Source organism: Leucoraja erinacea, chromosome 12, assembly GCF_028641065.1.
Source record: "Leucoraja erinacea ecotype New England chromosome 12, Leri_hhj_1, whole genome shotgun sequence".
In the NCBI taxonomy this organism is placed as follows: Eukaryota; Metazoa; Chordata; class Chondrichthyes; order Rajiformes; family Rajidae; genus Leucoraja; species Leucoraja erinaceus.
In genome coordinates, this window is record NC_073388.1 from 25,606,026 (window position 1) to 25,630,645 (window position 24,620).

A 24,620-nucleotide genomic window follows, 5' to 3' on the forward strand; every position below is an offset into this window, starting at 1 on the left:
CACAACTCTCGGGGTGAATTTTTTTTTCTCATCTCAGTTTTAAACGGCCTCCCCTTTATGCTTAGACTGTGGCCCCTGGTTCTGGACTCCCCCAACATTGGGAACATTTTTCCTGCATCTAGCTTGTCCAGTTCTTTTATAATTTTATAAGTTTCTATAAATATCCTCTCATCCTTATAAATTCCAGTGAATACAAGCCCAGTCTTTTCAATCTTTCCTCATATAACAGTCCCGCCATCCCGGGGATTAACCTCGTGAATCTACACTGCACTGCCTCAATAGCAAGGATGTCCTTCCTCAAATTAGGAGACTAAAACTGCACACAATAATCTAGACGTGGTCTCACCAGGGTCCTGTACAACTGCAGAAGGACCTCTTTAAAAGTCATAGAAAGACAGTGATTCATCAGCTGAATGAAAACAGGTACTTAGTCGTGTTCAATTTGACTCTATTAGACTTTTGAATTTATTGTGGACTCACTTTTCCATCACTATATTCTCTTGGTTCTCTGCTCTTTATGAAGGTTTGTATTCTGCCTCAGGTGGTGCCTGTGCTGTCTTGGTATTGGTTTATTATTGTCATGTGCAAGGGCCGCAATGTGGCTGTTCGCAAGATCAGAAATTAATCCCTATATGAAACTCTGATAACAGTGAGGGAGAAGTTGTTCTTGAATCTGGTAGTACACGCTTTCAAACTTTTGAGTTATTTGTGTAAGGGCTATTGCAGACATGCCAAATTTCCTGAGCCATCTGAGCAAGTAGATGCATTGGTATGCAGGAGCCCAGCATCATTATCTGTGAGTTTAGACTGAGTGTAGCCCAGCTAGCTGTGTGCATTTGGATCTTATGCTAATCACAGGTCAGCTTGACTTATTTTCCAATAGATCCAGTTCCCTGTTCTGAGAAGCTGCTTGGCCATCATTGCAAGATCTTCTTTGGTGACTGGTCAGTTACAGGGTATGTCCAGAGATTTTTTTAGAGGCATCTAACATATTGGTACCTGTGATTTTCTGTGTACCACCATAGCAGGTTTTGCTTAGTTTGTGGGACAGCTCTCCAAACATGGACATCAGCCCTCAGGTACCTATGTGGGTGTTTTGGCAAGGACCGGTTGGCCTTGTATTAATTTAGTGTCAGGTAATCTGACAATTTTATTACTCTTCTATTTAAATGTAATGCTAAAGATACAACTGAGTGACTCATTGGGTTGTTTCAGGAGGTAGTTAGGATTCAACCACAATGCCACAGTCTGGTCATGAACAGGTTAGGCAGATCAAACAATAGAATACAAAAAAAACCAGGATGAATAGGGCCAGAGAGCTCATTATTATTCGGAAAAATCGATTCATCAAACCTAAATTGGAGAGGATACATAGTCACTGCATTAATGGGGGAAATTAGAGAGACTGTTAACTCAGATTCAAGAGAGTCAAGAGAGTCAAGAGACAAGAGTCAAGAGTCAATTTAATTGTCATTTGGACCCCTGGGGGTCCAAACGAAATGCCGTTTCTGCAGCCATACATTACACACAAATAGACCCCAGACACAACATAATTACATTTTACATAAACATCCATCACATAGCTGTGATGGAAGGCCAAAAAAACTTATCTCTCCTCTGCACTCTCCCCCCCCCCCCCCCGATGTCAGAGTCAAAGTCAAAGCCCCCGGCTGGCGATGGCGATTGTCCCGCGGCCATTGAAGTCACGCCGGGTGGTGCGAGGTCGCACACCGGGTCTTGGGGTTGGAGCCCCCGGTGTGCGCTCGCAAAGTCCCGCCATTCCAGCCGCACGGGGCAGTGGTGTCAGGCCCCGCTCCAGGAGCTCTTCAACCCCGCAACACAGGCGGGAGAATTCGCCGTTGCAGGAGCCCCGAAAAGCGGTCTCCCTCCAGGGATCCGCGGGCTCCCGGTGCCGCCGTCCGCAGACCCGCAGTAGCAGCCTTCGCATCAGCAGCAGCAGCGGCATCGGCAGCAGCAGCAGCAGCAGCAGCAGCGGCAGCAGCAGCAGCAGCGCTCCTCCACCGCTCCACCCGCTCCGGTCTCGGCCAGCTCCGCGACGGCAACGGTGAGTCGGCACCAGAGTCCCCGGCTTCTTCCCGTTGGAGGCCGCTCCTCGTTGCGGCCTAAACGACACCTGAGACCCGACGAGAAAAGGTCGGGTCTCCAGTGCAGGGAGAGATTCAAAAGTTCCCCTCCCCCATCCCCCCCCATCCCCCCACACACACACCCCAACATAAAATAACAAAAACTACATAAAAACACAGACAAAAAATAATAAAACGCGGACAGGCTGCAGAGGCCGCTGCTGGCCAGAGCCGCGCCACCTACCGGATGACATAGGTAGAAAAAGAGAGGAGGTCCTGAAAGGAGAATTTAGGGAGTTAGGAGAGTTGAAGAGAAGGACCGCAAAGGTAACAATCTCGGGATTACTGCCTGTGCCACGCGACAGTGAGAGTAGGAATGGAGCGAGGTGGAGGATAAATGTGTGGCTGAAGGACTGGTGCAGAGGGCAGGGTTTCAAGTTTCTGGATCATTGAGACCTCTTTTGTGGAAGGTGCGACCTGTACAAAAAGGATGGGTTGCACTTGAACCCGAGGGGGGCCAATATCCTGGCGGGGAGATTTGCAAAGGCTACAAGGGGTCACAGTTTAAGGATAAGGGGGAAATCTTTAAGGACAGAGATGAGAAAAATATTTTTCACACAGAGAGCGGTGAATCTCTGGAATTCTCTGCCACAGAAGGTAGTTGAGGCCAGTTCATTGGCTATATTTAAGAGGGAGTTAGATGTGGCCCTTGTGGCTAAAGGGATCAGGGGGTATGTAGAGAAGGCAGGTACGGGATACTGAGTTGGATGATCAGCCATGATCATATTGAATGGCGGTGCAGGCTCGAAGGGCCGATTGGCCTACTCCTGCACCTATTTCTATGTCTATTACAACACCACCATCCTTGTGGCAGATTTGATGGAAATGTCCATATTCTGTTACAACATGGAATACCAGTTTGGCACTTCATGTCTACTCCAAGTTAAAAATCAGTCTCATTCAGCACTAACTTTCTCTGTAAATACACATCCAGATTCTACCACTCATTTATTCACCAGGTATAATAGTAAGATTAAACGAGAACTTACCAGTTTGAAGTTTGATCTGTATTTTATGAGGAGTTACGATGAGGGAATACGTGAAGAACCTGCTCAGTGCGCAGGCTTCCAAGCAGCGGTGTGGAATCACAGATCGACACAAGTATTTGAAGTAACATAGTAAAGAAAAAGAGACATCAATTTATCAGTTTGATCCATATAATGAGGGTGGGAGCGGAGGGCACGTAATCCCTCATTGTAACTCCTCATAAAATACAGATCAAACTTCAAACTGGTAAGTTCTCGTTTAATCTTACTATTTTACTTATGAGTCACGTGAGTGACTACGTGAAGATTTCAAAGCTCTGTGATTTCAAACCTTGTAACAGTTTTACTCACTCACTGCCGAAAGCTCTTGAGGAAGGAAGTGTTATCGTAATTAACCAATGAATCTGTTTTTCAAGAAAACAAAAAGGTATTTATTAACAATAACAAAAAACAAAATTGCTCCCCCGGGCTTAAATTAAATATTTGCAGCTTCTAATATTTTTGCTGCAAACAAATCAGGCTTCATCAATGGCTTATTATAGAATGTTCGGAATGTGGATTACCTCGACCATCCTGCTGTGTTCAGGATGAGGTCAATAGGCACATCCATCCTAGCTGCCGTTGATGTGGAGGCTGCCCTGGTGGAATGAGATTTTAAAATGTTAATGTCTATCCCAGCAGCTTCCAATACCTGTTTTAGCCATCTTGAGATGGTCTGGCTTGTTACCCAGCCATGTGGTTTTTTGTGGCTGACCCATAAGGCTTGTTCACTCCCTCGGATGTTATGGGTTGTGTCGATATACTGTTTGAGGTGGGTCACCACACAGAACCGTGGCTCTGGTGGGTAGGCCCGGAATACCACTAGTGCATTGGATGTTCCTGGCCTGCTTTGTTTTACCAGACCTTGTAGAATGAATGTTACCTGGTCCGGCGTTGTTTCCATGTTGTCCAGTCTCAATTTGCGTAGCAACTGGACCCTCTGTGCAGATACCAGTGCCATCAGCATGAGCGTCTTCAGTGTTAATTGCTCGAGGCTGAGGGATCTAGCTGGTGGCCATTCCCGGAGGTATGTCAGTACGACACTGATGTCCCAAATATGAGTATACCTGGGCTTGGGGGGCTTGATGTTATAAATGCCCCTCATCAGTTTAACCACCAGTGGATGGGATCCCATAGGCTGATGTCCTGCAGGTTTGAGGTAAGCGGAGAGGGCACTACGTGCCGTGTTGATGGCACTGTAGCTGATCCCCTCATGATGGTGTAGTTAGGCCAGGAACTCCAGAACGTTGGCTACTGTGGCTGTTTCATATGAAGTCCCTGTTTCTTGGCAGTACTTCTCCCATTTCTTGATGCTGGTTAAGTACTGCCTCTTGGTAGATGTTCGCAGGGATGCTGACATGGTGGTGATGGTTTGTTCGGATAATCCCAGGTCCAGGTAGGGTCTGTTCAGAATCTGCAACCCAGGAGTTTAATGTCTTGATGGCATGGGTGGCTTATGCCTGACACTGGGTGAATCAATAGTCCTGGATGACTGGGAAACACCATTGGTGATTCCACCACCATGTCATGTAGTACTGGGAACCATGGCTGTGTAGGCCAGTCGGGTACCAACAAAATACCAGAAGCCGAGTCCATCTGGATTTTGCGAAGTACCCGACTGATGAGGCAGAAGGGAGGAAAAGGCATAGAAAAAGAACTTTCCCCAATCCAGCGTGAAGGCATCTACCGCTGCTGCCTCTGGATCTGGTTCCCAAGCGACATACATAGTTAATTGGTGATTTAGTCTTGATGCAAATAAATCGATATCTGGCTTTCCATATTGCTTGACAATTTTAGCAAATGCTTTAGGATTTAACATCCATTCGATGTTGTCATTGAATTTGCATGACCTGGTGTCTGCCACTGTGTTTAGCTTACCTGGTAGATAGGTAGCTGAAAGCCAAATATGTCTTTCGACACACCATTGCCAAATCATATTGACCAATTTGTCGCACGATAAAGATTTTATGCCGCCCATATGGTTAATATAAGCCACCACCGTAGTATTATCTATTTGTAATCGAACATGCAAGTGCTGCATATTTGATGCATATGCTTTTAAACCATAAAAGGCGCCCAACATTTCTAAATAGTTAATGCCCAGTGTAGATAGTAATGATGATTCTGAGTTAGTCCATCTACCACCTGTGCTGGATATGGAGTTAGTTGCTCCCCAGCCTTGAGCACTGGCATCTGTTTGAAGAACTAAAGTAGGATTAGTAATGATAATAGGACTACAACTATGCCAAATATTTTGTATCCACCACTGTAGCTCTGATATTGCTTCAGTGGGTAGCATCATGACCCGATCATAGTGACCTTTATATTGTTTTAGTGCCTGCACCTTTGCTCTTTGTAAATTTTGATAATGCAAAGGTCCAAATTGTATAGCCGGAAATGCTGCTACCATTTTACCAATTACTGCTGCTACTTGTCGAATAGTTGGTCTTTTGTTAACTTTTAAATTATTGCATGATTGTGCTAATGCAATCATCTTTTCCCTTGGCAGGGTAATAGTCATTTGGACTGAGTTAATTGTGAACCCCAGGTAGTCCATGATAGAGGATTTAACTTGGATTTATCTGGATGTAGGACGAATCCCAGAGATTCTAGGAGCTGTTTTGTAGCTGATACTGCTGCTACAGCTAATTCCATAGTTTTCCCCACTATGAGGATGTCATCCAAATATGCCATGACTATATGTTTATGTTTCCTTAATATTGCCATGGCTGGTTTTAATATTTTTGTGAATAATCTTGGGGCTGACGTGAGCCCATTAGGCAGTGCTTTGTACTGCCACAGCTGCCCCATCCAGATAAATCTTAGGTATCTGCTATAATCCTTATGTATGGGTACCAGATAGTAAGCATCCTTAAGGTCAATGCTTGCCATATAGTATCCTTTGGAAATCAGTTGTCTAGCAGTCACAAATGTTTCCATTTTGAAATGTATATACTTAACAAACTTGTTTAGGGATGTTAAGTCAATGATGATGCGGCATCCACCATCTTTTTTGGTTTTAGTAAATATATTGGATACAAATTCTAAGGGTTCATGTTTGGCCTTTTCTATGACCCCCTTATTTATAAGTCTTACCAGTTCAGCTTGTCCCTCCCGTTGCTCTTGTTTGGAGGGAGAAAATACCCTTTCGGGCCAATGTTGAGCTGGCGGTGTTTTTGATATAAACTTAATTTTATATCCTCCAATGCTGTTGAGTATATATTTATCACTGGTGATCATTCCCCGTGCTTTCTTAAACAAGTGTAACCTTCCCCCTGTTAGTAAGGCACCCTTATTCTCTATATGCTGGTAGGAACCAGATCCACCTACCTCCATGGTTATTGGCGATTTTGTCTTTTCTGTTTTCTTGGAGTCTTGTTCTGTCGACGTGCTGGCGATGTTGGGGGGAGGCGCATTTTCCAGGGGGTCCGCGGCGGGCCCTGATCTAAAAAAGATCTTTGGGGATAATGCGGCCCCAAGCTTTCACCAGTCCCATATTCCAGACGTCGACTGGTGGATGCCGTGGGGTGCTGCCGCTTGGGTATCAGAGTTCATGGTTTGCTCGTCCCGGGGCCTGCCCTCATGAGGCCAAAGGTTTTGGATGCCTCTTCCATGTCCTTCAGCTTTTTATTCAGGTCTCTCCCAAACAGTAATGAGTCTGCCTCCGCAGCTGGGACTTTGCACAAGCCAGCAAATTTGGGATTGAGGGCAGGTCTTATATTTTCCCTCCGGAGATTGTTCAGTTCGAATTGAGTGGTACACATCAAAGCCAGCACATCCTGCTGGTGTGTACTCATCTCCGTTGTCTCCACAGAACGAGCAAAGGCTGTGATAGCTGACATCAGGAGCCTTAGGATCCGCTGTAGCTTTAGTTCTTGTGCCCGAATAGGGGCCCCCACATTTCCCCAGATTTGGCTGTTGAGGCTTTTAACCTTAAGGGCCTCACAGTTCTCTGGTGCTGTGTGTTCTTCCAGCACCTGGGCGAGCACCTTTTCCTGTAGAGGCTTGTTAGACAGGTGATTGATACTGGCCGCCATTTTTGGCTCCAGAGGTGCTCCAGCCCGTGGGGTTGCTACGAAGCGGTCCACCACACCCAGCAGCTGTTCCTGTTCCTGCACCCCATGCATACTCCCGATTTCTTCCGCCTGCCCCTTTTCCAGACCAGCCCTGCCCTGGTCACCAATGCTAGCCTCCTGCTCCAGCCCATGATATGAGGTAGCAAAGGGTAGTGCCTGACACGACACTATGGAGGAGGTACCTGTCCTGTCTCCCCGGGAGCGCTGCTGTTCCCGGTGGACCATCTCCTCCAGGAGCTGCTGAATGCAGCTCAGGCGGCTGTCTCTCCTCCGTTTTGGGGAGGACATTTCCCCCTCCGACGAGTCGGATTCGACCGGCCGATTCGTCTTCCTGGACGCTTTCCCAGTCCGCCGTGCGGGCTCTGGCGTGACTGGGTCAGGCTCGGTCTCGGGGATAGCAAACCGCTCAACGAGCGCCGCTGCCGCCGGTTGCTGCCCCGCTGGAATTGGACGCTCCTCTGGTGGAGTTAAAGTGCGGGCGGTTCTGTGTGAGAGCTTTCTGCGTTGAGACATCCTTGCACTCTGCAAAACACTAACGCCACTCTCCTCCGTTAAGTCCCAACGCACCGTCTACTTACCTGACGGTCCGTTTTAAAGCGCAGCTGGAGAGCCTGACTCCAGCTGCCGCCGCTGTTGCAACTGCTGGGCGTAATGCCGCGCCTGCGCACTGAGCGGGTTCTTCACGTAGTCACTCACGTGACTCCAAAGTAAAATTTACAGTGGCCAATGAATCTACAATACACGTCTTTGGGATGTGGTGGGAAATTGGGAATTGGAATATCACACAGAACATGTAATGTGCACATAGCTAGCACCAGATGCTTGGAGTGAATGCGAGTTGCTTGAAGCTGAAAAGCAGCAATTGAATTATTGAATCTGGTAGTACACGCTTTTAAGCTTTTGTATTTTCCACCCGACGGTAAAGGGAAGAAAAGAGAATGACTGAGTATGAGTGGTCCTCGGTTATGTTGGCCGCTTTCCCAATGCAATGTGAAGTGTAGATTAAATCCACAGGGGAGGAGCATGGTTTTGTGTGATGGACTGGGCTGCATTCACAACTGCCAACAATTTATTGCGGTCTTGGACATAACAATTGCCATGCCAAGTTGTGATGCATCCGGATAGGATGCTTCCAATGGTGCATTTTGTGCAGTCTCATGGAATAAATCAAATCGGCTGAAATGTGTTTATTCTCTAAAATTGGTGTACAAACATGTGTTGCTTTATCAACCAAACAAATGCAAGCCATACATATAAGAAAGCAGTCATGTCATGCTAACCTATTAATTCATCCATCATTAAAATGGTAATTTGAGAATAAAAGCATGTTATAATATTTTAGCAACTGAATGATTTATTCAATTTTTTTAAGGTAGTAGAGAGTATGACAAAATATGACAGTTAACTGACCATTGAAAAAATAAATCCATAACTGAATCAAATCACTCTTTAAAGTTGGATTATTAAATTTGTAGGAATTATATCAGCGCTACAATCAGATTTTGACAATTTCAAAGATACTCTTACAGTTTAGACCACTATTTGAAATACTGAATTAGGCTATTGCTTTGTCATCACTCTTGGAAGATTCGTAATCACTGATAATGCCATCTGAACATTCAATTGATTTTACAATTTTGTTTAAGCCCAATCAACTGAACTACAGACTCATGTATTCCAATAATATATTACATTTAGGTTGATTTATATTTTGTGCAGTCACTGATTTGTGGCTTTCACACAAAAATGAATGGAATCGCTGATTTGTTTTAAATTTATGCGTAAAAGGTGGGCATCATTATCATGGCCAATGTTCATCAATCATCCCTGATTATTTTTTAAGAACTGGCAATTAGCCACCTATCTAACCTAAAAAAGGCAGCATCTGTGGGAGGAAATGGACAGACAAAACTGAAGAAGGGTCCTGAGCAAAAATGTAGTCTATCCATTCCTCTCCACAGGTGCTGCATGACTCGCTTTGTTCCTCCAGCAGTTTATTTTTGTTGCTCAAGATTCTAGCATCTGTGTCTTGGGTCTCCACCTATTTGAACTCCTGTGACATTGCAGGGAAGGACAATGAATCAGTGTGTTTCACAAGTATGTATTTCTCTCTCATCCACCTATCAATCTCACAAATTACAACTAACTGTTGAGGCATTTACTTGAGACAAGGTTGTAATGCAATTTTATTATTTTCCATTGTCCAACCTTTTATTGTCGTTACTTCACAGGCAGGGCGGAGTAGAATTTATGCAGACGATAACAGAAACAAATCTTCCAATTGTTCTTTCCGGTTTAATTGATTCTTTATTTAAGTAGTTGTACAGACAAAGAAGTGAACATAACAGATCCTTTTTATTCTTATACAAATTGTAGCTTTCCATTCTTACTATCTGATCCGTTAAAAACTGTGATCTTTCTCCTGTGCCAGCTCCAGTCTGATCTGACCACTCCCTCTGGCTACGCTATATGTAACGTTCAACTACATATCAAAAGCTCACCCCAAAGCGTTCAAAATAATTCTGCAAGAAATATCTAGACAAAATAATAAAATATGCTAACACTAACTAGCCTAAGCATCAATGGCTCTAACACACCGGCCCCTAATTGTTCTACGTATATGAAAGCAATTATCAATGAACATTAAAAGGAGCTATAAAAACTTAACATATTATCAAAAACAAAAGGTATGCACTATGTGCTGGCATTTAAATGTCTTTAGTGATTCTTCAATCTTCTTCTTTGGCTTCTTGGAGCAGACATATCTTAGTTATCGGTCTTACCGGGATATCAAGTCAAGTCAAGTCAAGTCAAGTCAAGTTTATTTGTCACATACACATACGAGATGTGCAGTGAAATGAAAGTGGCAATGCTCGCGGACTTTTGTGCAAAAGACAAACAACAAAACAACCAAACAAATTATAAACACAATCATAACACACATATTATTTTACATAATAAATAATGGAAGGAAAAACGTTCTGTAGAGTTAGTCCCTGGTGAGATAGGCGTTTACAGTGAGATAGGCGTTTACAGATATTGTTCTTAGTCTGAAGTCGTACTGTTCGCACAAAACCTTGTGCATTTGATATGATCTCCAACATTCTGCCCATTAGTCAGGAGCCTCGTGGTGCAGTTGAATCAACCACCAAAATGATGTCACCTCGGATAAAATTTCTTCTTACCCTTGGCCGTCGTGGTCGTTCTTGGATTAGAGGCAAGTATTCTTGTGTCCACCGTTTCCAAAAAAGGTCTGCCATATATTGTATCTGAACTTTAATGTACAGCTCCATCTGCATTTAATGTACAAGCCTTCCTTCACAAAGTGTCCAAGTGGATAGTATTGGTGTGGTCTTCAACAGAAGAAGATGGTTTGGTGTAAGTGCTTTCAGGTCCTTTGGATCATCAGAACTCTTGGTAATAGGTCAATCATTTAAAATTGCTTCAATTTCACAATATAAAGTTTGCAATCCTTCATCGTCCAGAACTTGTTGTTTAAGAACAGACCGCAGCACATTTCTAACTATGTGAATCAATCATTCCCAAACACTGCCGCGATGGGATCCTGCTGGGGATTAAAGTTCCAATTCGTCAGTTTTTTCTCCCCAACAGCCGCCTGCTGCCTCTCGAAGCCTCAATAGCGGTAGTTGCACAAGCCATGCCTGTCAACTTTTCGAGATCGACCATCCTCCATGGTGGTAGCTGTGCGGCCGTTTCTCTAGTAGCTGCATTGGCCGCGGCCGTCAGCTTCTCCAAGCCCGCTGCACCTAATTAACGGAGCAGCAGGCCGTTCCTGGAACAAAAATTTTCCTTACCCGCCGGAGCAGTTTCGAATTGCTCCGATCCCGCGCCATGCGTCGACGTATTGACGCACATGCAGGCTGGCGGGCTCTTCACGTAGTCACTCACGTGACTTCGATATGAAATTAGAATTCATGCTCTCTTGATCTCTATAGGACTGAAGTAGTCTAGTCCTACATCTGTAAATGGAGGCTTGTCAGGTAAAATCCTCTCCAGGGGCAAGTCTGCCATTTTTTGTTCTCCAACTGTTCCCTGCTGTTGTCTGTTATGACCTTCCTTGCAACGGAGTTAAGGGTCTGTCCCACTTGGACAACCTAATCCACGAGTTTAGAAGACCCTAGACGAGTTTAAAAAAATGTCAAGGTCGTGTTGGCTCGCCAAAGTAAAAGACCTCCTACGACTATGTCTATGACCTCCTACGACTATGTCCACGACCTCCTACGACCCACCTCAACCTCAGTCTTCCACACCTAAGAACAACTACGTCTAGCTACGAGTGGAGAATGATCACATGATAAAATGGTCATGTTTGCAGCGGTCGACTTTAAATTCCAACATCTTGTTGAGATCTGCTAACCATCCAGTCCATCGTTGCGAGGTTTGCGATAGGCGATAGACAATGGGTGCAGGAGTGGGCCATTCGGCCCTTCGAACCAGCACCTCCATTCAATGTGATCAATGCTGAGTACCCTGTTCCTGCCTTCTCCCCATATCCCCTGACCGCTATTTTTAAGAGCCCTATCCAGCTCTCTCTTGAAAGCATCCAGAGAACCTGCCTCCACCGCCCTCTGAGGCAGAGAATTCCACAGACTCACCACTCTCTGTGAGAAAAAGTGTTTCCTTATCTCCGTTCTAAATGGCTTACTCCTTATTCTTAAATGATAGGTTCTCATCCCATCCGAGTCTTTCTTTACAGAGCTCATGCATAATCTGCGTGGTTGGCAGAGTAAATGGTGCAAGAAATCCTAAAGGATCATATATAGAGCCAACTATAGACAAGATGCCCTGTCGGGTGTATGGTCGTTCCTGTACCACAATTCTGAACCTGAACACATCTGCTTCAACGCAAATTTTCTTTGTCCAAGACCAACTCCCTGGTCTCCTTGGCTCTGTTTTCTTGTGGAATGGATGCCAATACAGCACGGCTGTTGCTGATCCACTTTGACAGCATGAATCCTCCCATTTGGCAGAGGGTAGTCAGGTGTGCTGCCATTTGAATTTATTATTTACTGTGTGTGTGACTTTTGCTGGCAAATAAGCTTTGTTGGCCTCAGCAGTCTCCCTTAATGCAAAGTTTGCACATCTTTATAATGACACTGCTCCAAAAAGATGTACCTTCATCCGGTATTCAACAAGATCTTGCTGTGCATCACCCTCAGGCCACCACAGGAATCGCAAATAGTCATTATGCTTTTCTGATACCTTGACTTGATGAAACATTGCTTTGATATCAGCCATCAAAGCAACTGGTTCTTGCCTGAATCTGATGAGAACTCCAATGAGTGAGTTGGTAAGGTCTGGACCCTGCAGCAGTTGACAGTTAAGTGATGTTCCTTTGAAGACTGTCTCACAGTCAAAGACAACCCTCAAGGTTCCTTTCCTTGAATGATACACCCCATGGTGTGGAATATACCAGAGGTGTCCATCACTTCGATTCAGCTGGTCCACTGGTACCATTTCAGCATAACCATTATCAATCATTTCTGTGAGGACAGATGTACATTCATCATGAAATTTCTTATTCTTGCCAAACCTGGTTTCAGGCTCCGGAGGCTCTGCACTGCAATGCAACGGTTATTCGGCAAACTGACGCTTTCTTGTTTGAAAGGTAAGTCTAGACAATAGTGTTCATCTATCATCTTTACTGAGCGATTCATAATATCCAAGAACTTTACCTCTTCTCTGGACATTTCTTCTGCTTCATTGCTGGTTCTTTCACTGAAGTCGTGATTGTATTGCTTGACCAGTAGGTCCTCTAAGTTTACAGTGGATATTCGATTGACAGCAGCAGCAGGGCAGCCATTTACATCCCTGCTTTTGTTGTCTCTTCGCAGGAGACCATGGATGACACATCCGAGTAGGGTCCTTACGGTGAATGATCCTTCCTCTTGGCTGTTGACCAGCTCCCAAGGTTCCAATATCTTTGAAGCATTTGTTCCGATGAGTAGGTCAACGTCAGTCTATTTTAGGATGGCCATTCTTTCAGGTCTTCCAGCTTGGGAATGTTTAGATGAGAAACAGGCATGGTCTTATGGGTGAACACATCAGATAGTTAAAATTGTCTTGGCCAGACTAGATATTTCCAAACCTGAGATATGATGACTGAACACAGACTTCTCTTCATTCATGGTACGCAAGAGAATCTTAGTCTTTTGTCCTGTAATGTTCAGCCTTCTCATCAAGCTTTCTGTGCAAAAAGTAGTTGAACTTCCATGATCCAAAAAGCGTATGCTTGCAACACCGTGTCCCCCTTGCGGCTCTTTACCTGTGCTGGTAAAATGGAGAAGATACAGGTTTCTTCACCTGCCTCAATATGCTCACACATCTTAGATGAGGAAACAGCATCACTCACAGTTGGCTTCTCATTCTGTTCTGTATGCTCCGGCTTCTTCTCTGTGTTCTTCTGTTCCGTGTGGAGTATTTCAGGATGATCTTGGTTGCACACATCAGGAGTCATACAATTCTTGCACTCTTTGCCCATGTGTCCTTTCTTCTAAAATCCAAAGCAGACTATCTTCTCCTTTAAGAAGTCTATCTTTAATCTGTGCTCCTTCTTGGCCTCAATCTGTGGACACCGCTCCAATGTGTGACCACTTCTTCGTGATCTCTTGGCCTCAAGTGCATCAATCTTTGCATTAACTGCTGCCAGCTCAGTCTCCAGTTCCAACTGTTCCATCTCTCTTTTATAATATTTATCTTGTGCCTCAAGCCCAAGCCCGGTTGCTTGGTTGCTGCCAGGGCTGTCTCTCTTTTCAATTGTGCTTCTCGTGCCTCTCTTTTAATTTGTTCTTCTTGCGCCTCAAGCTTGTGCTTTTTCATCCTGGCGGAAACCCATTCCAAGAGAGCAGCCTGAGTTTTAATACGAGCAGAGACCTTTGAAGATGCACATGATGAATAATTAGATTTGTGGCTTGATCTTCTTTCTTTTCCAGAATCCTGTTCCACTTCGCCCTTGCAGAAAATTTTTCAACATGCTGAAAAATTTTCCGCGACCTAGCTGAGGCCGCGAGTATTCGGGAACTTCTCTCAAGCATGAAGGAGAGTTCCAGTGACCTCATAGGATCTCCTCCTAAGACCACGTGTCGACCATGCTGCGAGTTGGAGTCGAGGGCAAACTCTTCAAAACGCGCAGATTAGTTTGCCGCAGTGGGACAGCCCCTTCACAGCCGTTTTCAATACAACTTTTCTTATCGCTTATCCAATAAAGCTTAATGCAGCTTTTCCAATACAGCCTTCTTGGCCGTTCCAAAACAACCTAAAGTAGCCGTTCTTAAAGCTTAATGCTGTACGGTCACTCACGATTCCTTGCGCGTTGGCTTTCGAAGTTTCCAATCTTCGTTATTCAGCTTAGCGCAGGTGGCGACCTTGTCCAATTGACGGCATCAAGCAGATCCTTTGTTCCAGTTTTCCTAACTTCAGTTCCACTCATAGCGAACAGTTTTTACTTTAAAAGGCAGGGAGGATTAGAACTTACGCAGACGATAACAAAAACAAATCTCCCAGTCGTTCTTTTATTGATGTAGTTGTACAGACAAAGAAGTGAACATACAAGATCCTCTTTATTCTTATACAAATTGTAGCGTTCTGTTCTTACTATCTGATCTGTTAAAAACTGTATTCTTTCTCCCGTGCCAGCTCCAGTCTGATCTGACCACTTCTTTTGGCTACGCTACATGTAACGTTCATCTACGTATCAAAAGCCCACCCCCAAGCATTCAAAATAATTCAGCAAGAAATATCTAGACAAAATAATAAAATATGCTAACAGTAACTAGCATCAGCATGAATGGCTCCTACAAAGGAAGTTACACTTTTAACCTATTTTGTCAAATTATAAAATCGCAATTCTTTCCACATTCAATTGTCTTTATGACCAGAAACTAACAGCTAAAAATTGGAATGAAGGAAATAAATCGTTATTGAGGGAGATGTAAGCGGGAACCAGGGAACTGTTGGGCAAATGGTTCTTGCAAAGATGAGAAGGGAAGATGCATTACGAATGAATGAATGAATAAGTTTGATGATGATGCATTATGAATGAATGATTGAATGAATGAATGAATAAGTTTATTAGCCAAGCATTCACATGCAAGGAATTTGCATTACATTAACTTACATTGGAGATCACAGATTCTGGAAGATGGTATTGTGTTTGAAGTTGGAACTTGCAGAGGACATGATGTCAAAAACCACTGACCTTCATAGTACGAATGCTATCAATTGATCTACAGCAAACAATTGAGAGATATTGGCAGTTAAGCCTTGAAAGCAGATGTCTAAAAAGGAACATTACGGTATGCAAGATTGCAAGAAAAAAGTAAATCGAAGGCACTATTTTCAAAATAAATATTAACGGAAGGATTTCGTTAATTAGAAACATTTTGCTAGCTGTGAAACTTGTTGGATATTTAGTCCATTTTAGGGGCTGGACCTTGTTAGCAATTGTAGGCAGAACACAAGCTTGTTCAGACTTGGCTGGAAAGTGTTTGATTTCAGGCCCTTGCTGATTTTGTGGAGCATGGATGAATAATTACTTATACCAACCTAGCAAACAATCATAATACTTATGTGCTGAGTTCATCCATGAACATATCACAAACAGATACTGGGCAGCGAGTGCTCAGCTCAGTCCAAAAATGATTTTAAAAAAATTCATATCAAAATTGCATGTTACTTATTGCCGGTTCCAGCAGTAGCTGATGAAGAAAGCTGCTGCAGCTATAATCACAACAGCATATTTAGTTTAATTTTTAGTTAAAAGATACAGAGTGGAAATTGGCGCTTTGGCCCACGGAGTCCGTGCCGACCAGCGATCCTCATACACTAACATAGACAATAGGTGCAGGAGCAGGCCATTCGGCCCTTCGAGCCAACACCATCATTCAATATGTTCATGGCTGATCATCCAGAATCAGTACCCCGTTCCTGCTTTCTCCCCATACCCCTCGATTCTGTTAGCCCTAAGAGCTAAATTTAACTCTCTCTTGAAAACATTGTGAATTGGCCTCCACTGCCTTCTGTGGCAGAGAATTCCAGATTCACAACTCTCTAGGAGAAAACCCACGCAGGTCACAGGGAGAACATATAAAACAAACAGGCAGCACTCACAGTCAGGATCGAACTCTGGCACTATAAGGCAGTAACTCTACCTTTGTGCCACCAAGCCAATGGTAATATATCCTACACCATTTTAAGGGATTATTTGTCCCTTTATTGTAATTGGGAGAGGCTTCAAAATATAATTTTAACCTAGAAGAAAAAACACCTATCTAGCGCACAGTCAACATTACCACAGGAACTGAAGGATAAAATTATGTGATTAGAGGTATTAAGCAAAATTAGGGAAACCATCACATTGCCTAGATTTCTGCCGTTAGTTGACGCTAACACCTAACGGAGAAATTCTACGTCCTTTCTAGGTCTGATGACCTGAGATGGAACTTACTTATTTGTGCTTCTCTTGCAGTATTGTGGAGTTGCTTCTGACCAGATATTGATCATACTCAGATTTTTAGAGATCCAGAATTATAAAAGGATTGTTGCATGTCATAGTATTGATATTTAATTTTGACAGGGGATAAATACACTAAATGCTAATTTTATGTTAGGAACATGCACAATGTTGCCCATATCCTTCAAGAACCGGATGTTCTGGATTCTTGTGCTTGACGTGTTATTTTCATGCAAATTAGAGGATTAAAGGCATTCAAGCCTGATTTCTGTGAAAACTGCTCTGCAATAAGTTTTCAAATTAGATAAGAGTTAATCTTGGATTACTCAGATTTCCATGGAAGAATTTTACTTTTTCAAAAGTGTTATCATGCATAATTAAGCAGTTATGCAATATTATACTGCTTTTACTTAAGTAGATATACTGACACTTAAAGTTATGCTTTATTCATTTTGTTAGAAAAGTCCTTTAAATGTGATAAGAACCACTATTTTAATATTATTACAATTATTGACGAATCCGGGCATTTTATTTATAAAATAACTTCCTTACATTAATACTGTTAAAATTGAACCTTAAATGGTTTAATTTTAATATTATAATAAATATATTTTACTAGGCAGAATATATTGATCAAAATGCTCTCATGACTGCTTTTAACATAAATTATTAGGTTCTTTTTTGTTCAAGCAAAAATGATTCAAGGACCATTTTAGATATCCAAGTTTCTCTGGCATGATTTTGTCATCTTTTCACAGTTCAAATATCTGTCTTCAAGTAATATTTTGTTTTTTTCTGTCTTTTCAACTAACGGCAGAAATCTAGGCAATGTGATGGTTTCCCAAATTTTGCTTAATACCACTAATCACATAATTTTATCCTTCATTTCCTGTGGTAACGTTGACTGTGCACCATATGCTTAAATAATGTTTAGTAGAGTTTGCCATCCATTGATTCACTTTACATATTGATACCACGGTAGGGGTTCATATTGAAACAATTTTTAATTATCCCAAAAAGTATGGTAAATGTGGCAAGTGCATACCCATGATTTGAAAACAAATAAAATTAAGACAGATATGTTATTATTAAAATAAAGGCAAGTAAGGTTAAAACAACAGGGATTTAAGACGCCCCCCCCTTCCCCCCACTACCTAACATACCACTGAACGACATGCAATCTATTGAAAATAAGCTAGATAACAAAGCTAGAATGACTTACCTCAAATAAATGAGAGACTGCTGTGTGCTCTTTTTTACAGAGACATACCTGACTGTGCCATTCAGCCCGAGGGCACCTCCCTTCACCAGATGGACTGTACAGCATCTTAGAGGCGGCGCTGTCTGCTTTCTAATCTATACTTCGTGGTGTTAAGACGTGGCAGTACTGGCGAGTTAATGTTCCCACGACCTTAAATATCCAGCTGTGAATGGCCGTCCCTACTACCTGCCGAGGGAATTCACCACAGCTATCCCGACAGTAGTTAGTATCCCCCCCCACACAGGCGTCAAGCATGCTCTGAACGAACTGTACTCCATTATCAATAGCGCCGAGACAAAACACCCCGAAGCCCTGGTCGTTGTAGCTGGAGACTTCAATCAAGCCAACCTCAGGGGCCTACTACCAAAGTACTACCAGCATGTCCCACCAGCGGTCAGAACACCCTCGACCACTGTTATACATCAATAAAGAAATGCCTACCGCTCTGTCCTTCTACCTAGAAATCTGATCACCTAGTTGTGCTTCTGTTCCATCCCTACAAATAAATATTGAAGAAGGAGGATCCGGTACAGGGAGTTGTGAAATGTTTGTCAACAGACACGGATGACAACTTGCGTGACTGCTTTGATTCAGTGGACTAGCCCATATTGAGGGATTCCGCAGCTAACCTGAATGAGTACGCTACTGCCATGATTGACTTCATCAGCAAGTGCGTAGGAGACTGCATGCCGACGAAGTCAATCCGAGTGTTCCCCAACCACAAACCATGGATGAACCGTGAGGTACATTCACAGGTTAAGGTCAGGTCCGCTGCATACAAATTAAACAATCCTGAGCAGTACAAGAATGCCCACTATGTTCTCCGCAAAGCCATTAAGGATGTCAAGAGACAATATCGGGACAAACTTGAATCCTAGTATAATCACTCGGACACAAAAATAATGTAGCAAGGTCTGAATAAGATAACTGGCTGCAAAATAAGGTTGGGCAACATCATTCATGATAGTCCTGATGAACTGAATGCATTTTTTGCTCGCTTCAAGCATAAGGCGAACTGGCGGTGACACCTGGTCCTTCAGACTCCAGACTTCAGCCTCTCCCAGGGTGACTGTAGCAGAGGTTAAATCGGCTTTCCTGAGGGTAAAGCCACGATAAGCAACTGGCCCAGACAAGGTTCAAGTCTTCAATGTCCTTAGTAGCTGCGTGAACCAGTTAGCAGGAGTATTCGCAGACAGCTTTAATCTCTCCCTACTCGGTTCTAAGGTACCCACCAGCTTCAAGACCATCATCATCCCAGTGCCGAAGGAAAGCAAGTCCTCATGCCTAAACGACTACCGTCCAGTGATCTTGACATCCACCATCATGAAATGTTTTGAGAGACTAGTTATGGAACGCATTAAATCCAGACCACACAGTGGCCTTGACCCACTGCAGTTCCCGTACCGCCACAAAAGTTCACGGTCGATGCCATCGCCCTAACCCTACACTCATCCCTAGAACACCTGGGTAAGAGACACCTACGTCAGACTTTAATACTCTGCCTTTCATACGATTATACCATCCAAGCTTATCATCAAACTCGTAGGACTTGGTTGCAACATTCATCTATTCAACTGGATGCTCGATTTACCAGCCAATAGACCCCAATCAGCGAGATTAGAGGTCAAATTATCGTCAATGGTAATTCTCAACCATGCTCTATCAGAATGCATTCTCGGTCCCCTTCTCTACTCCTTGTACACCCACGACTGTGCAGTCATGTACAAATCTAATTCAATTTTCAAATTTGCAGACGACACCGCCATTGTGTGCCGGATATCATATAATGATGAGATGGAGTATCGGATGGAGATCGAGATCCTCATGTCCTGCTGTTGAGACACCAACCTTCTCTCAATGTCAGCAAGACAAAGGAGATAGTGATCGACTTCAAGAAACTAAGTGGTCCACTTACTCCAGTTTTCATTGATGGTGCTGAAGTAGAGATGGTTGAAAACTTCAAATTCCTAGGAGTCAATATCACCAACAACTTCTCCTGGACCACCCAGATTGAAGCAACGACCAAGAAAGCAAACCAACATGTTCGGCATGTCCCCAACAACTCTCACCAACTTCTGCAGATGCACAATAGAAAGCATTTTATCAGGATGCAAGAAATTGCAGCGAATTGTGGATGCAGCCCAGACCATCACACTAACCAACCTCCCTTCTATTGACTCAATTTATATCTCACGCTTCCTCGGCAAGGTCAACAACATAATCAAGGATAAGTCGCAGCCTGGCCACTCCCTCTTTTCCCCTCACCCATCAGGCAATGTGTATAGAAATGTGAAAACGCACACCTCCAATTTAGGGACAGTTACTTCCCAGCTGTTATCAGCCTGCACAACCAGAGAGCAGTCCCGAACTACTAACTACCTCATTGGTGACCCTTGTACTATCCTTGATTGGACTTTGCTGGCTTTACCTTGCACTAAGCGTTATTCCCTGATCAAGTATCTATACACAGTTATGGCACGATTGTAATCATGTATGTCTTTCTGCTGACTGGATATCATGCAACAAAAGCTTTTCATTATACTGCAGTACACGTGACAATAAACTAAACTGAACTAAATGGAAATTTCCGCTGTGTTCAGCGAGTTCTTTAGAAGACATAATTTCACGCTTTGCCCATGACGGTTGCTAAGGGTTGCTGTCAGGCATCAGCTCTAAGGAATCCTTGGCCTCCAGAAGCAATGATCTGCTCCAGCTGGATGAACAGCTAATCATATTTAGTAATTCTGCTAGCTACCAAACCAGTAATATTTATCAGGGAATTACATCAACATATATTGAAGCCAGAGTTTGCAGAGCAGTAATCAAGGATAATATGCCATAAAAATTAACTCATATCTCTAATGCGTGGTACAATGCATGGTAAGATATTCTATGTATTGAACAGCACAAAATATAGAACAGCACATTGTTGAAAAATCACCTTTTTCTATGGAAAGAAAGTTGAAAAATTAAATATACTGTGAGGTGTGAAGATGAATCACAACTGGATTTCCATACCTCAGCACATGAATAATGCCAAAGTTAGTGTCGGTTTTACTACTTAAAAAGAGTGAATACATTTCACTGTCATTTCAACAGCAAAATCTGGAAAATGCTATTCCAGTTTTAGAAATTAAGGTAGATTTGCTACAATGATTACCGACCATTGACACTAATGTCTATGGCAGGGGCCTCCAAACTTTTCAGCATGAGGGCCACATTTCCTAAGGCCTGCACATTTTTGCGGGCCGTAGGAAAAAATAAAGAAATATCGCTTTTATAAATTTAATGTCTCTCTCTCTCTCTATATCTGTCACGATGTAAAATGAAACTTACCCATGGAGCTATCGGGTCGCTGAGCGGAAAAAAAGATGGCGGTGTGGAAAGCTCGCGCTGAGGACCCATGGGGTGTCCTTTTTACGCCAGTCAAGTAAAGACAGGAGGGGCGGAGCAAGTGGGGGCGCTGTTTGAACTCGCTACCACAGAAACCGCTAAATAGCCCGCCGGATGGAACGTGTTAAGAGCTTGCTGTGGGCCGGATAAAATCTCGTGGCGGGCCAGATGTGGCCCGCGGGCCATAGTTTGGAGACCTCTGGTCTATGGTGATGAAGCGATAGAGAGAATGGATATGGCACATATATTAGCAAGAACATACAATTTGCCGACCACCAAAATAGATCAATGAGGGTTGTGATCTCACTTGTTCTCCACTCTGCGCTGGACCATTTGTACAATAAAAATATACATCGGGCTGTTGCACAGATTACAGCTCAGCATTCAACACCATCATCCCCTCCCAACATTATCAAGCTCCGGTAATTGGGTTTCTGCACATCCCTTTGCAACAGGATCCTCAACGTCCTCCTCAACAGAACACAATTGGCAGAAATTGGCAACAACACTTCCTCCTCGATAACCAAAATCACAGGAACATCTCATGGGTAATGATGTCAGAGTATAGGAGAAAGAGTGATTGTCTAATTGAATGGTGCCAGAACCACCTTACGCTTAACGTCAGTAAGACCATGGAGCTGATTGTTAACTTTAGAAAAGGAAGGCCAAGGATCCACAAATCTGTCTTCATCGACGTGACGATGGTGGAGTCAACAACTTCAGGTTCTTGGATGTGTATTGGATTAACGGGTCCCTTTCAGAATGGCAGGCAGTGACTAGTGGGGTATCGCAAGGCTCGGTGCTGGGACCGCAGCTATTTACAATATACATCAATAGTTTGGATGAAGGGATTCAAAGTAACATTAGCAAATTTGCAGATGACACAAAGCTGGGTGGCAGTTTGAACTGTGAGGAGGATGCTATGAGAATGCAGGGTGACTTGGACAGGTTGTGGGAGTGGGCAGATGCATGGCAGATGAAATTTAATGCGGATAAATGTGAGGTTATCCACTTTGGTAGCAAAAATAGGAAGGCAGATTACTATCTAAATGGCGTCAAGTTGGGAAAAGGGGAAGTACAACGGGATCTGGAGGTCCTCGTTCATCCGTCTATGAATTTAAGAATGCAGGTACAGCAGGCAGTGAAGAAAGCGAATGGCATGTTGGCCTTTATAACAAGAGGAATCGAATATAGGAGCAAAGAGGTCCTTCTGCAGTTGTACAGAGCCCTTCTGCAGTTGTACAGAGGTGAGACCACACCTGGAGTATTGTGTAGTTTTGGTCCCCTAATTTGAGGAAGGACATTCTTGCTATTGAGGGAGTGCAGCGTAGGTTTACAAGGTTAATTCCCAGGATGGCGGGACTGTCATATGCTGAGAGAATGGAGCGGCTGGGCTTGTACACTCTGGAGTTTAGAAGGATGAGAGGGGATCTTATTGAAACATATAGGATTGTTAAGGGTTTGGACATGCTAGAGGCAGGAAACATGTTCCCGATGTCGGGGGAGTCCAGAACCACGGGCCACAATTTAAGAATAAGGGGTAAGCCATTTAGAACAGAGACAAGGAAACACTTTTTCTCACAGAGAGTTGTGAGTCTGTGGAATTATCTGTATCAGAGGGCGGTGGAGGCAGGTTCTCTGGATGCTTTCAAGAGAGAGCTAGATAGGGCTCTTAAAAATAGTGGTGTCAGGGGATATGGGGAGAAGGCAGGAACGGGATACTGATTGAGGATGATCAGCCATGATCACATTGAATGTGATCGAAGGGCCAAATGGCGTACTCCTGCACCTATTGTCTATTGTGTATACCTCTGAAGATCTGGCCTGGGCACAGCAGATTGATACAGTCACAAAGAAAGTCCATCACTTTTCTACTTCCTTAGAAGATCGAGGAGATTTGCTATGTCAACAAACTTGAACTTCTTTAGGTGTGAAGCAGAGAGCATATTGATTGGTAGCAGCACGGCCTGGTTCAGCAACACAAACTTCCAATTCACGGGTACCGACATCCCCACAATCGAAGGGATCTATAGGATCTTTTTCACCTCAAAAAAAGGAAGCCAGCATGATCAAGTACCCACTCCACCCTGACCACGCTCTATTGAACACTACAAACATCAATTAATCTTCAAACTATGAATTGTCTCCGTTGCACTAGGGACTTTGGGCTTTCGTTTTGTTTTTGCACTAATATTGAGGCATTTTTCTTTATTGATCTTTTTTTTGTTTATCATGTTATGTTATTTTTTGAATACTGTGTTTATAAACCTGTTACACAGCTGCGATTAAGAATGTCATTGTTCTGTTTCAGTACTTATAACAAATAAACACTCTTGACTCTTGAATCTCAAGGGCTAAGAGCCTTGACTCTTGAGATTTGCCACTGTAGATGTAAAATATTTTTTTCTTACTTGGCAGGTTCATCAGCAGAAACAAAATAATCTTGATGTTTGGAACAAATTGGACATGTTACTTTTGCATGGTTCTACTTACAGTAGTTTGGGTTTTCGCTGACACCACCGTTTCCCTTCTAACGTCGCTCCATTTTATAACTTTGCTGTCTAATCTATTTGAATTCAGAACCCTTCATTACATATTACAGTTTGATCTGTAGGATTACCAATCTTGTGACCTTGATCGTGTTACCAATTTACAGTGACGAGTTTAGTCAGTCAAACAACAGGAATAAAAAAAAGACATACTATCATCACTTCAAACTATATCTCTGTGGTAGGTTTCAGTTTGGCTTGCACTGGGTTTGAGATTGTAAATTTCAACTAATGAGAGGTACCCGTATATCGGAAAATGAGATAAAACCAATGAATTGGACTTTTTAAAATTGAATCCTAAGACACCTTTTGACTTTTAATTTTAAATAGTTTTGGTGTTGGTGTTTCTGACTACAGATACAAAGTTTTGCTGTGGCTTGATTTGTCCCCATTAGTTGCCTTTCTTGCCTTTCAAGTTCATTGAGCAACACTAAGAAAAGCCAATAGTAAATCCACAGAATATATATTTTGGTTAGCTTTATTTTCTTTAAATATAATATGCCAAACAGTTTGGAACAACTGCCTTAAATATATAACCGTTTTTTTAATTTTTACATTGATGCTTTCTTTCCCTCTGTCAACTGCCAAAATGTCTGATTTAAAAGGAAATTACAGACAGAATTTAATCACATGCCAAACTGACTGGAAAATTTCCAATTAACACTGGCACCAGGTTTCAAATAACTTGCTAAATTCTAAA

The 24,620-nt window shown here is 43.1% G+C and overlaps 1 long non-coding RNA gene across 1 annotated transcript in view; it reads right to left on the reverse strand.

The window, feature by feature from the left end:
* Nucleotides 1–18,945, reverse strand: part of LOC129702222 (uncharacterized) — a 33,086-nt gene extending 14,141 nt beyond the window's left edge. Inside the window, exon 1 of the long non-coding RNA XR_008724344.1 lies at nucleotides 17,940–18,945. This is a non-coding gene — a long non-coding RNA (uncharacterized LOC129702222). The remainder of the gene's footprint in view (nucleotides 1–17,939) is intronic.
* Between the last annotated feature and the right edge of the window lie 5,675 nt (nucleotides 18,946–24,620).